Raw genomic sequence first — 7277 nt, forward strand, 5'->3', positions numbered from 1 at the left:
GATTACAAGACAAATGTCCAACGTCTTGTAAAAAAAGAAAAATTGTCTCCAATGAGTATTACCTCGGTAGTTTTATATTGATGTATTAGACCACCCATAGATATCAAGTAGCATCAGCACTGTGACAAATCGATCTAAGGAGGCAAAAAATTCTGGATTCGGTTATTTATACATATTATCCAATGATGTCTTCAATGTCTTTGTTATTGATAAGGCTACGTTAGCCAACCACTGTCTTTCCTACATCGCGTGATCAAAAGCATCCAGACGCTTGGCTGAAAATGACTTACAAGTTCGTGGTGCCCTCCATCGGTAATGCTGGAATTCAATATGGTGTAGGCCCACCCTTAGCCTTTATGACAGCTTCCACTCGCACAGGCATACGTTCAATCAGGTGCTGGAATGTATTTTGGGGAATGGCAGCCCATTCTTTACAGAGTACTCCACTGAGGAGAGATATCGGTGTTGACCGGTGAAGCCTGGCACGAAGTTGGCGTTCCAAAACATCCCCGAAGTGCTCTATAGGATTCAGATCAGGACTCGGTGCAGGCCAGTCCATTACAGGGATTTTATTGTCGTGTAACCACTCCGCCACAGGCCGTGCATTATGAACAGGTGCTCTATCGTGTTGAAAGATGCAGTCGCCATCCCCAAATTGTTCTTCAATAGTGGGAAGCAAGAAAGTGATTTAAACTTCAGTGTAGGCATGTGCTGTGATATTGCCATACAAAACAACAAGGGGTATAAGCCCCCTCCATGAAAAACACAACTCCATAACACCACCGCATCCGAATTTTACTGTTAGCACTACGCATGCTGGCAGATGACGTTCACCGGCCATTCGCCATACCCACACTCCGACATCGGATCACCACATTGTGTACCGTGATTCCGCACTCCATACAACGTTTTCCCACTGTTCAATCGTCCAATGTTTATGCTCTTTACTCCAAGGGAGGCGTCGTTTGGCATTTACCTGCGTGATGTGTGGGTTATGAGCAGCCGCTCGACCATTAAATCCGTTTCCTCACCTCCTGCCTAACTGTCATAGTATTTGCAGTGGATCCTGATGCAGTTTGGAATTCCTGAGTAATGGTCTGGATAGATATCTGCCTATTACACATTACAGCCCTCTTCAACTGTCGGCGGTCTCTGTCAGTCAACAGACGAGGTAGGCCAGTACACTTTTGTGCTGTACGAGTCCCTTCACGTTTCCACATCACTATCACGTTGTAAATAGTGGATCTAAGGACTTTTAGGAGTGTATAAATCTTGCGTACAGACGTATGACCTCCCATCACCCGACCACACTGGAAGTCCGTGAGTTCTGCGTAGCGCACCATTCTGCTCTCTCACGAAGTCTAATGACTACTGAGGTCGCTGATATGGAGTACCTGGCAATAGGTGGCAGCACAATGCACCTAATATGAAAAACGTATGTATTTGGAGGTGTCCAGATACTTTGGGTCACATAGCGTATATAGAAAGTGCTGGCCATATATCAGTTTTCAAAAATACTTTTGATGCAATAATACTAAATATTATTGTTGTATTGTTGTTACACTAAATAGTTTATGGAATTTGTAGACTAGAGAAAGCTTTTGATAATGTTGACTGGAATACTCTCTTTCAAATTCTAAAGATGGCAGAGGTAAAATATAGAGAGCGAAAGTCTATTTGTAATTTGTACAGAAACCTGATGGCAGTTATAAGTGCATGAAAGAGAAGCAGTGGTTGAGAACGGAGTGAGACAGGACTGTAGCCTATCCCCAATATTGTTCCGTCTGTATACTGCACAAGCAGTAGAGAAAACAAAAGAAAGATATGGAGTATGATTTTAAGTCCAATCAGAAGAAATAAAAGCTTTGAGGTTGCTTATGACACTGTAATTCTTTCACAGACAGCACAGGACTTGGAAGAGCAGTTGAACAGAATGGACAGTGTCTTGAAAAGAGGATATGACATGAACATCAACAAAAAGAAAACGTAGCTAATGGAATGTAGTCGAAATAAATCAGGTGATGCTGAAGGAATTATATTATGAAACGAGACACTTAAAATAGTAGATGAGTTTTGCTATTTGGGAAGCAAAATAACTGATGTTGGTCGAAGTAGGGAGTATATGAAATGTAGACTGCTACAATAAGAAAATTGTTTTGAAGAGGAGAAATTTGTTAACATCGAGTACAGATTTAAGTGTCAGGAGGTCCTTTCTGCAAGTATTTGTATGGAGTGTAGCTATGTATGGAAGTGAAACATGGACAATAAACAGTTTAGACAAGAAGAATATAGAAGCTTTTGAAATGTGATGCTGCAGAAGAATGCTCGAGATTAGATGGGTAAATTATTTAACTCATGAGGAGGTACTAAAGAGAATTGTGAAGTAGAGAAATTTATGTCACAACCTGACTAGAAGAAGGGATGGATTGGTAGGAAACTGGACGAAAGCGTGGGGGGTAAAAATCTCAGAGAGAGGCCAAGTGATGAATACAGTAGGCAGATTCAGAAGGATGTACGTTGCAGTAGTTACTTGGAGATGAAGAAGCTTGCACAGGATAGAGTAGCATAGAGGGCTGCATCAAACCATTCTTTGGACAGAAGACCACAACAACAACAATACTAAATAAAAAAATATACAAATTTATGACCAAAACGGAAATACATGCGGATTTCAATGAACATAAAAAGATGCCAAAAGTGACTCCCATTCATCTTTTCAACACTGATTTACAAATTTTTCCGCAAATCGGACGAAACTGTAGATTTTTTAAGTTCTGACTGGTTTCGTTCCTTCAAATGCTCAACATCACTAATGTTAAAGAAATAAAACCCATTTTTAATATGCCCCATGCAGAAAAATCCATGGGTGTGGTATCTGCGGATAAAATCGTGGGTATTTATTACTACCCCGTCTGTCGATCCATTCATCAAAGTTTTCATTTAGAAAGTCTCTCACAACAACTACATAACGCGGGGATACTCCGTGTTGTTGCCATATCAGTTTTTCATGAAACGGCTGCAGGTATTCATAAAGTATATTTTTCCACTTCTTCTTGACACGTATCTATGTAATTTACATAAGTGACAGTACCGTTAAAAAATGAGTCCCGATTATGTTGCCGCCAAAAGTCCATCACTATACATTCATGCCAGGAGAGATTAACTCTGTTTCCGTCGCCACACGGGAAATCGTAGAATTCCACTAGACATAGTGGTGTTTGTTCACTCTGCGATTGACCTTAAAATTCGCTTCGTCACTCGAAAGAATACTTTTATATAATATAGCATGGGCTTCTCGTCGGATTGTGTACAACACGCAGTCCACATATTATCATTTAGGCTTTGAAGCAACGTAGCCACACATGGTTTCAATTTCAGCTTTTTTCATCTTTCGTAGACATTTTCCTGCTATACCATGCTTCCTGGACTCTTTTCTTTGAGATTTAGTCGTTGTTTGCACATAAAATTGAGCGACAACGTTAAGATTCTCTTGTATAGTAACAGACTTTGGATTATCTGAAATGGGAAGCTCCGCTACCGACCCACTCTTTCAAATCTTAAATTTAATTTGCGAATACTTTGCCGAGGTGGAGGTAGGATGTCTGAAAAACGTTCCACCAACAAATCACAACCATCACTGTAATTATGGTTATGTTTCCACCATGCCTGCAAACAGATACATGCTTCTGTGTAGTTAACATTCTGCTCATTGTTTCTCAGACAATAACAAACTCAGCTGAGTTACTGGTACTACGCACCAGTCAAGCTAGGGACTGACTACCATCACCCAGGCAAAACGAAGTATAAGAATTGCTGATGACAACTGACTTAACTCCCCACAGGGTGGAACGGGTATTAAATGCAGATATTTCTGCTTGTCACTGAGGACAGTGTACTGAACAACGTTAAGTCAGTATTTACGTCATTTGCTGACTAATAATTATAGATAAGTTTTCACGACACAGTCTACGGAGAGCAGCGACCTGATGTTACATTTTCATTAGAATGAACAGTCGAGGTCGCAAAAGCATTTCTTTATTGACCGGTTTTGGCATATATACAAGCAATCTTAAGAATTTTTTGCCACTCCCCCCCCCCCCCCCCCCCACCCCTAAACCGAAACTAATCAATCAAGAATACTTAGTACCTCCAGGTTTGTATGGAAAGAGAAAGCCATTAGTGGTAATTTTCTCCCGGGCGGCTGGTAAGGTGTTGTGGTGTGGAAGCAAAACGGTTAGTCTATACTGACGGGCGTAGTCAACTTAATGATGCAGTTGCGAGCATGCAGAAAATATCACGTCGCAAAGCTTGTGACGTACTTGCGGGAAGACTGTTCGACGCAGAGAGAAACAACCGGCACACTGCTGTGTTTACATATTAAGGTACCACATGTAGAAATGTCTGCACTCATATCTGGTACAGAGCGTATGTACACTGCCGGAAAAAACTGCAACACCCGCAAGGTCTTTGTATAGTCGCACTAAGGTATAATATGCCCAATATGGCGCCGACTGAAACAAGACTTGCACTTGGCTGCCGAACTTACCCGGATGGGGCTTCTCGGCCAACGATGTTATACGCCAATTTCATTTCATTTTGTGCATACTAAGCGTTGTAATGTTAGGTGATTCAGTGTTCATGGTCATCGGCAATCAAACGGCGCTAGGGAGGCCTGTCTGCACACCCTCTGTTTTGACTCTTCAGTCAGTAACAGTGCTGAGTTTAGAGATGAACAGTATTTGCTACATTCATTGTAGAGTACAACCCTGCCCCTCGACGAGTACGTGCGCCTGGATGTACTGGCGGCTAGCTTCACACGTATGGTTTACTGTATCGGTGGTGTGTCGCTGTTTTCAGCAGTGGTCTGTGGAACATTGTCACACACATGGACCAAGTTCAGGACGTCTACGTAGTATACACGCACGTCGCGAACGACGTATTTCGCGACCAGCGATGGCTGACCGAACGCCATAGCAAGAAGAAATCTTGGCATATGTTGCACTCCGTGTGTCACCAAGGAACTTGCCGCAAGACTACAATCATATGACCCTTTGGCGAAACTGCCACTGACACATAACACCGCCAAGCATGGCTACTCTGTTATCATGAATGATTCGACTGGAAATTAGACTGCCTCTCTTTGTCTTTAGAGATGAGAGTAGCTTCTGTCTCCAGGCGAGAGATGCGGGTGTACACAAACTTCATAGAGTTAGAAAGCGGCCTATTCCCGAATGTTTTCCCCCACGATAGGCAGGTCCCATCCCAGGTTTCATGGTGTGTGGCGGCCATCAGTTGCAACTCGTACTGCAGGGTAAAGTAACCAGTACTTGCTACATTGCTCGAGTGCTAAAAACATTCCTTCTGCACGAAGATGATGGGCCATTTCAGGAGGGCAATGCACGTCCGCATACGGCTGCCGCGACTCAAAGCACTCTTCATTCTGTACAACAACTGCGATGGCCACAAAATCGCCAGATCTCTCGTCAATTGAACACGTATGGGACACCATGAAGCAGGAACTTAATGATTCTCTGGAGACTGAAAGAACCATTACTGAATTGCATGAAAAGATCCAATAAGCTTGGCGCAAAACCACAGCATGTCATTTGCTACCTTTATGGCAATTGGCACGCAAATATACACCCCTGGATTTCTGCTAGATTGGAAGGGGGGGGGGGTTACATGCGTATTGATATTGAGTTTTTGTGAACCCGTTACTGTAACGTGTATGTTTCATTCAGTCTGAATTTGTTATTATACTTCCACAATGATGAAATACTAATCACATCAATTGTCAATAAATTGCCGGTGTTGCGTTTTTTCCACTGCATTGTATTTACTTGTAGTGTCGATGGTGTTTGGTGTAACGGTGGAAAACGGTTGTAATAAGCTGTCCCATGCATTTATTACAAAGTCTGAATACGTACTAACAACTAAAAGTTTCTGCACTCCCTAATGCATGGAAGAGGGCTTGTGCTGAGGCGAGCACACAGAACATACTGCACCACACTGTAAAAATCTTGATGTGAATAATGACGCTATAGACAATGTATCATCGTCGGCTCCAGCTTGATAGTTAAATGTAGCTGGCACCATCGTATAACCTTTACTTGTATGCCTGGTACCTTTTCACTGCCATTTCTTTTCCTGACAAAGAAGATGGAGAATATTGTCGATAGATTGCAATTATAAACAAATTTATCACATCAAGTACTAGTAAATTTCGAATGTTTCCTCTTTAACTTCGTTGAAATTGAATAACCAGTTTTGTCTTGAAACTTCCTGACAGATTAAAACTGTGTTCCCGACCGAGACTCGAACTCGGGACCTTTGCCTTTCGCGGGCAAGTGCTCTACCAACTGAGCTACCGAAGCACAACTCTCGCCTGCTACTCACAGCTTTACTTCTGCCAGTGCCTCGTCTCCTACCTTCCAAACTTAACTGAAGCTCTCCTGTGAACTTTGCAGAACTAGCACTCCTGAAAGAAAGGATATTGCGGAGACATGGCTTAGCCACAGCCTGGGGGATGTTTCCAGAATGAGATTTTCACTCTGCAGTTTTGTCTTGTCTGCAACTACGTCCTACAGTTGTGGAAGGAAAAATCTGATACATAATTTGACAATGTAAAAATGGTTATCGAAACGAGGGGCGTCCTACAACGATAGATTTGTGCGGAAACGTCAATCCATAAACTATACTTGATTTTTACTTTTTCCTGGAGAGAGTGTAACATGATTTTTGACCACCCAGTCGGTTGATCAGTTTCGTTTATGATAATACAAGGAAGCTAAGATAACACTGATCCTGAAATTTGCCCATCGTGTGCCAGATAATCACTCTGTGGTACCTGGTGTTTTTACCCAACCTAATTTTATATAACGTATTCCAAGTTCGGTTAAACTGCTCCAAGAGGCCTGTGCATCACGTATTGACCCCTCCTACCGTCACCCCCAACACTAGAGATGAAACGTCGTCAGGGCTTTTTCATAGTTCGACCTATCGAGACAAAGAATTGTGGATTCGACAATAACGTACATCGTTTTCCATGATCTACACATACGTTACTCCTACCAACCTCCACACTACGGCTACTGGTGACTGGAGTGGTTAGTGGTGATTCTCATTTTTCAGGTAGTGAGACGTGTACCCAACTTGCATTGAAATTTCTGCATGTGTTCCAGAATTTGCGTAGACGTCACCCACTTCACTCACCTAGCGTCATCCCCATTCCCAGACGTACTAAGTTATCCCAGTTCCAATGATATTTTTTTTTTTTC

At 42.4% G+C, this 7277-nt stretch overlaps 1 non-coding gene across 1 annotated transcript; it reads right to left on the minus strand.

Moving 5' to 3' along the window:
• Positions 1-6299: 6299 nt before the first annotated feature.
• On the minus strand, positions 6300-6374 carry Trnas-cga (transfer RNA serine (anticodon CGA)). The gene has a single exon. It is a non-coding gene; the product is annotated as a tRNA-Ser (tRNA).
• Between the last annotated feature and the right edge of the window lie 903 nt (positions 6375-7277).

This window comes from Schistocerca gregaria, chromosome 1, assembly GCF_023897955.1.
Source record: "Schistocerca gregaria isolate iqSchGreg1 chromosome 1, iqSchGreg1.2, whole genome shotgun sequence".
Classification (NCBI taxonomy): domain Eukaryota; kingdom Metazoa; phylum Arthropoda; class Insecta; order Orthoptera; family Acrididae; genus Schistocerca; species Schistocerca gregaria.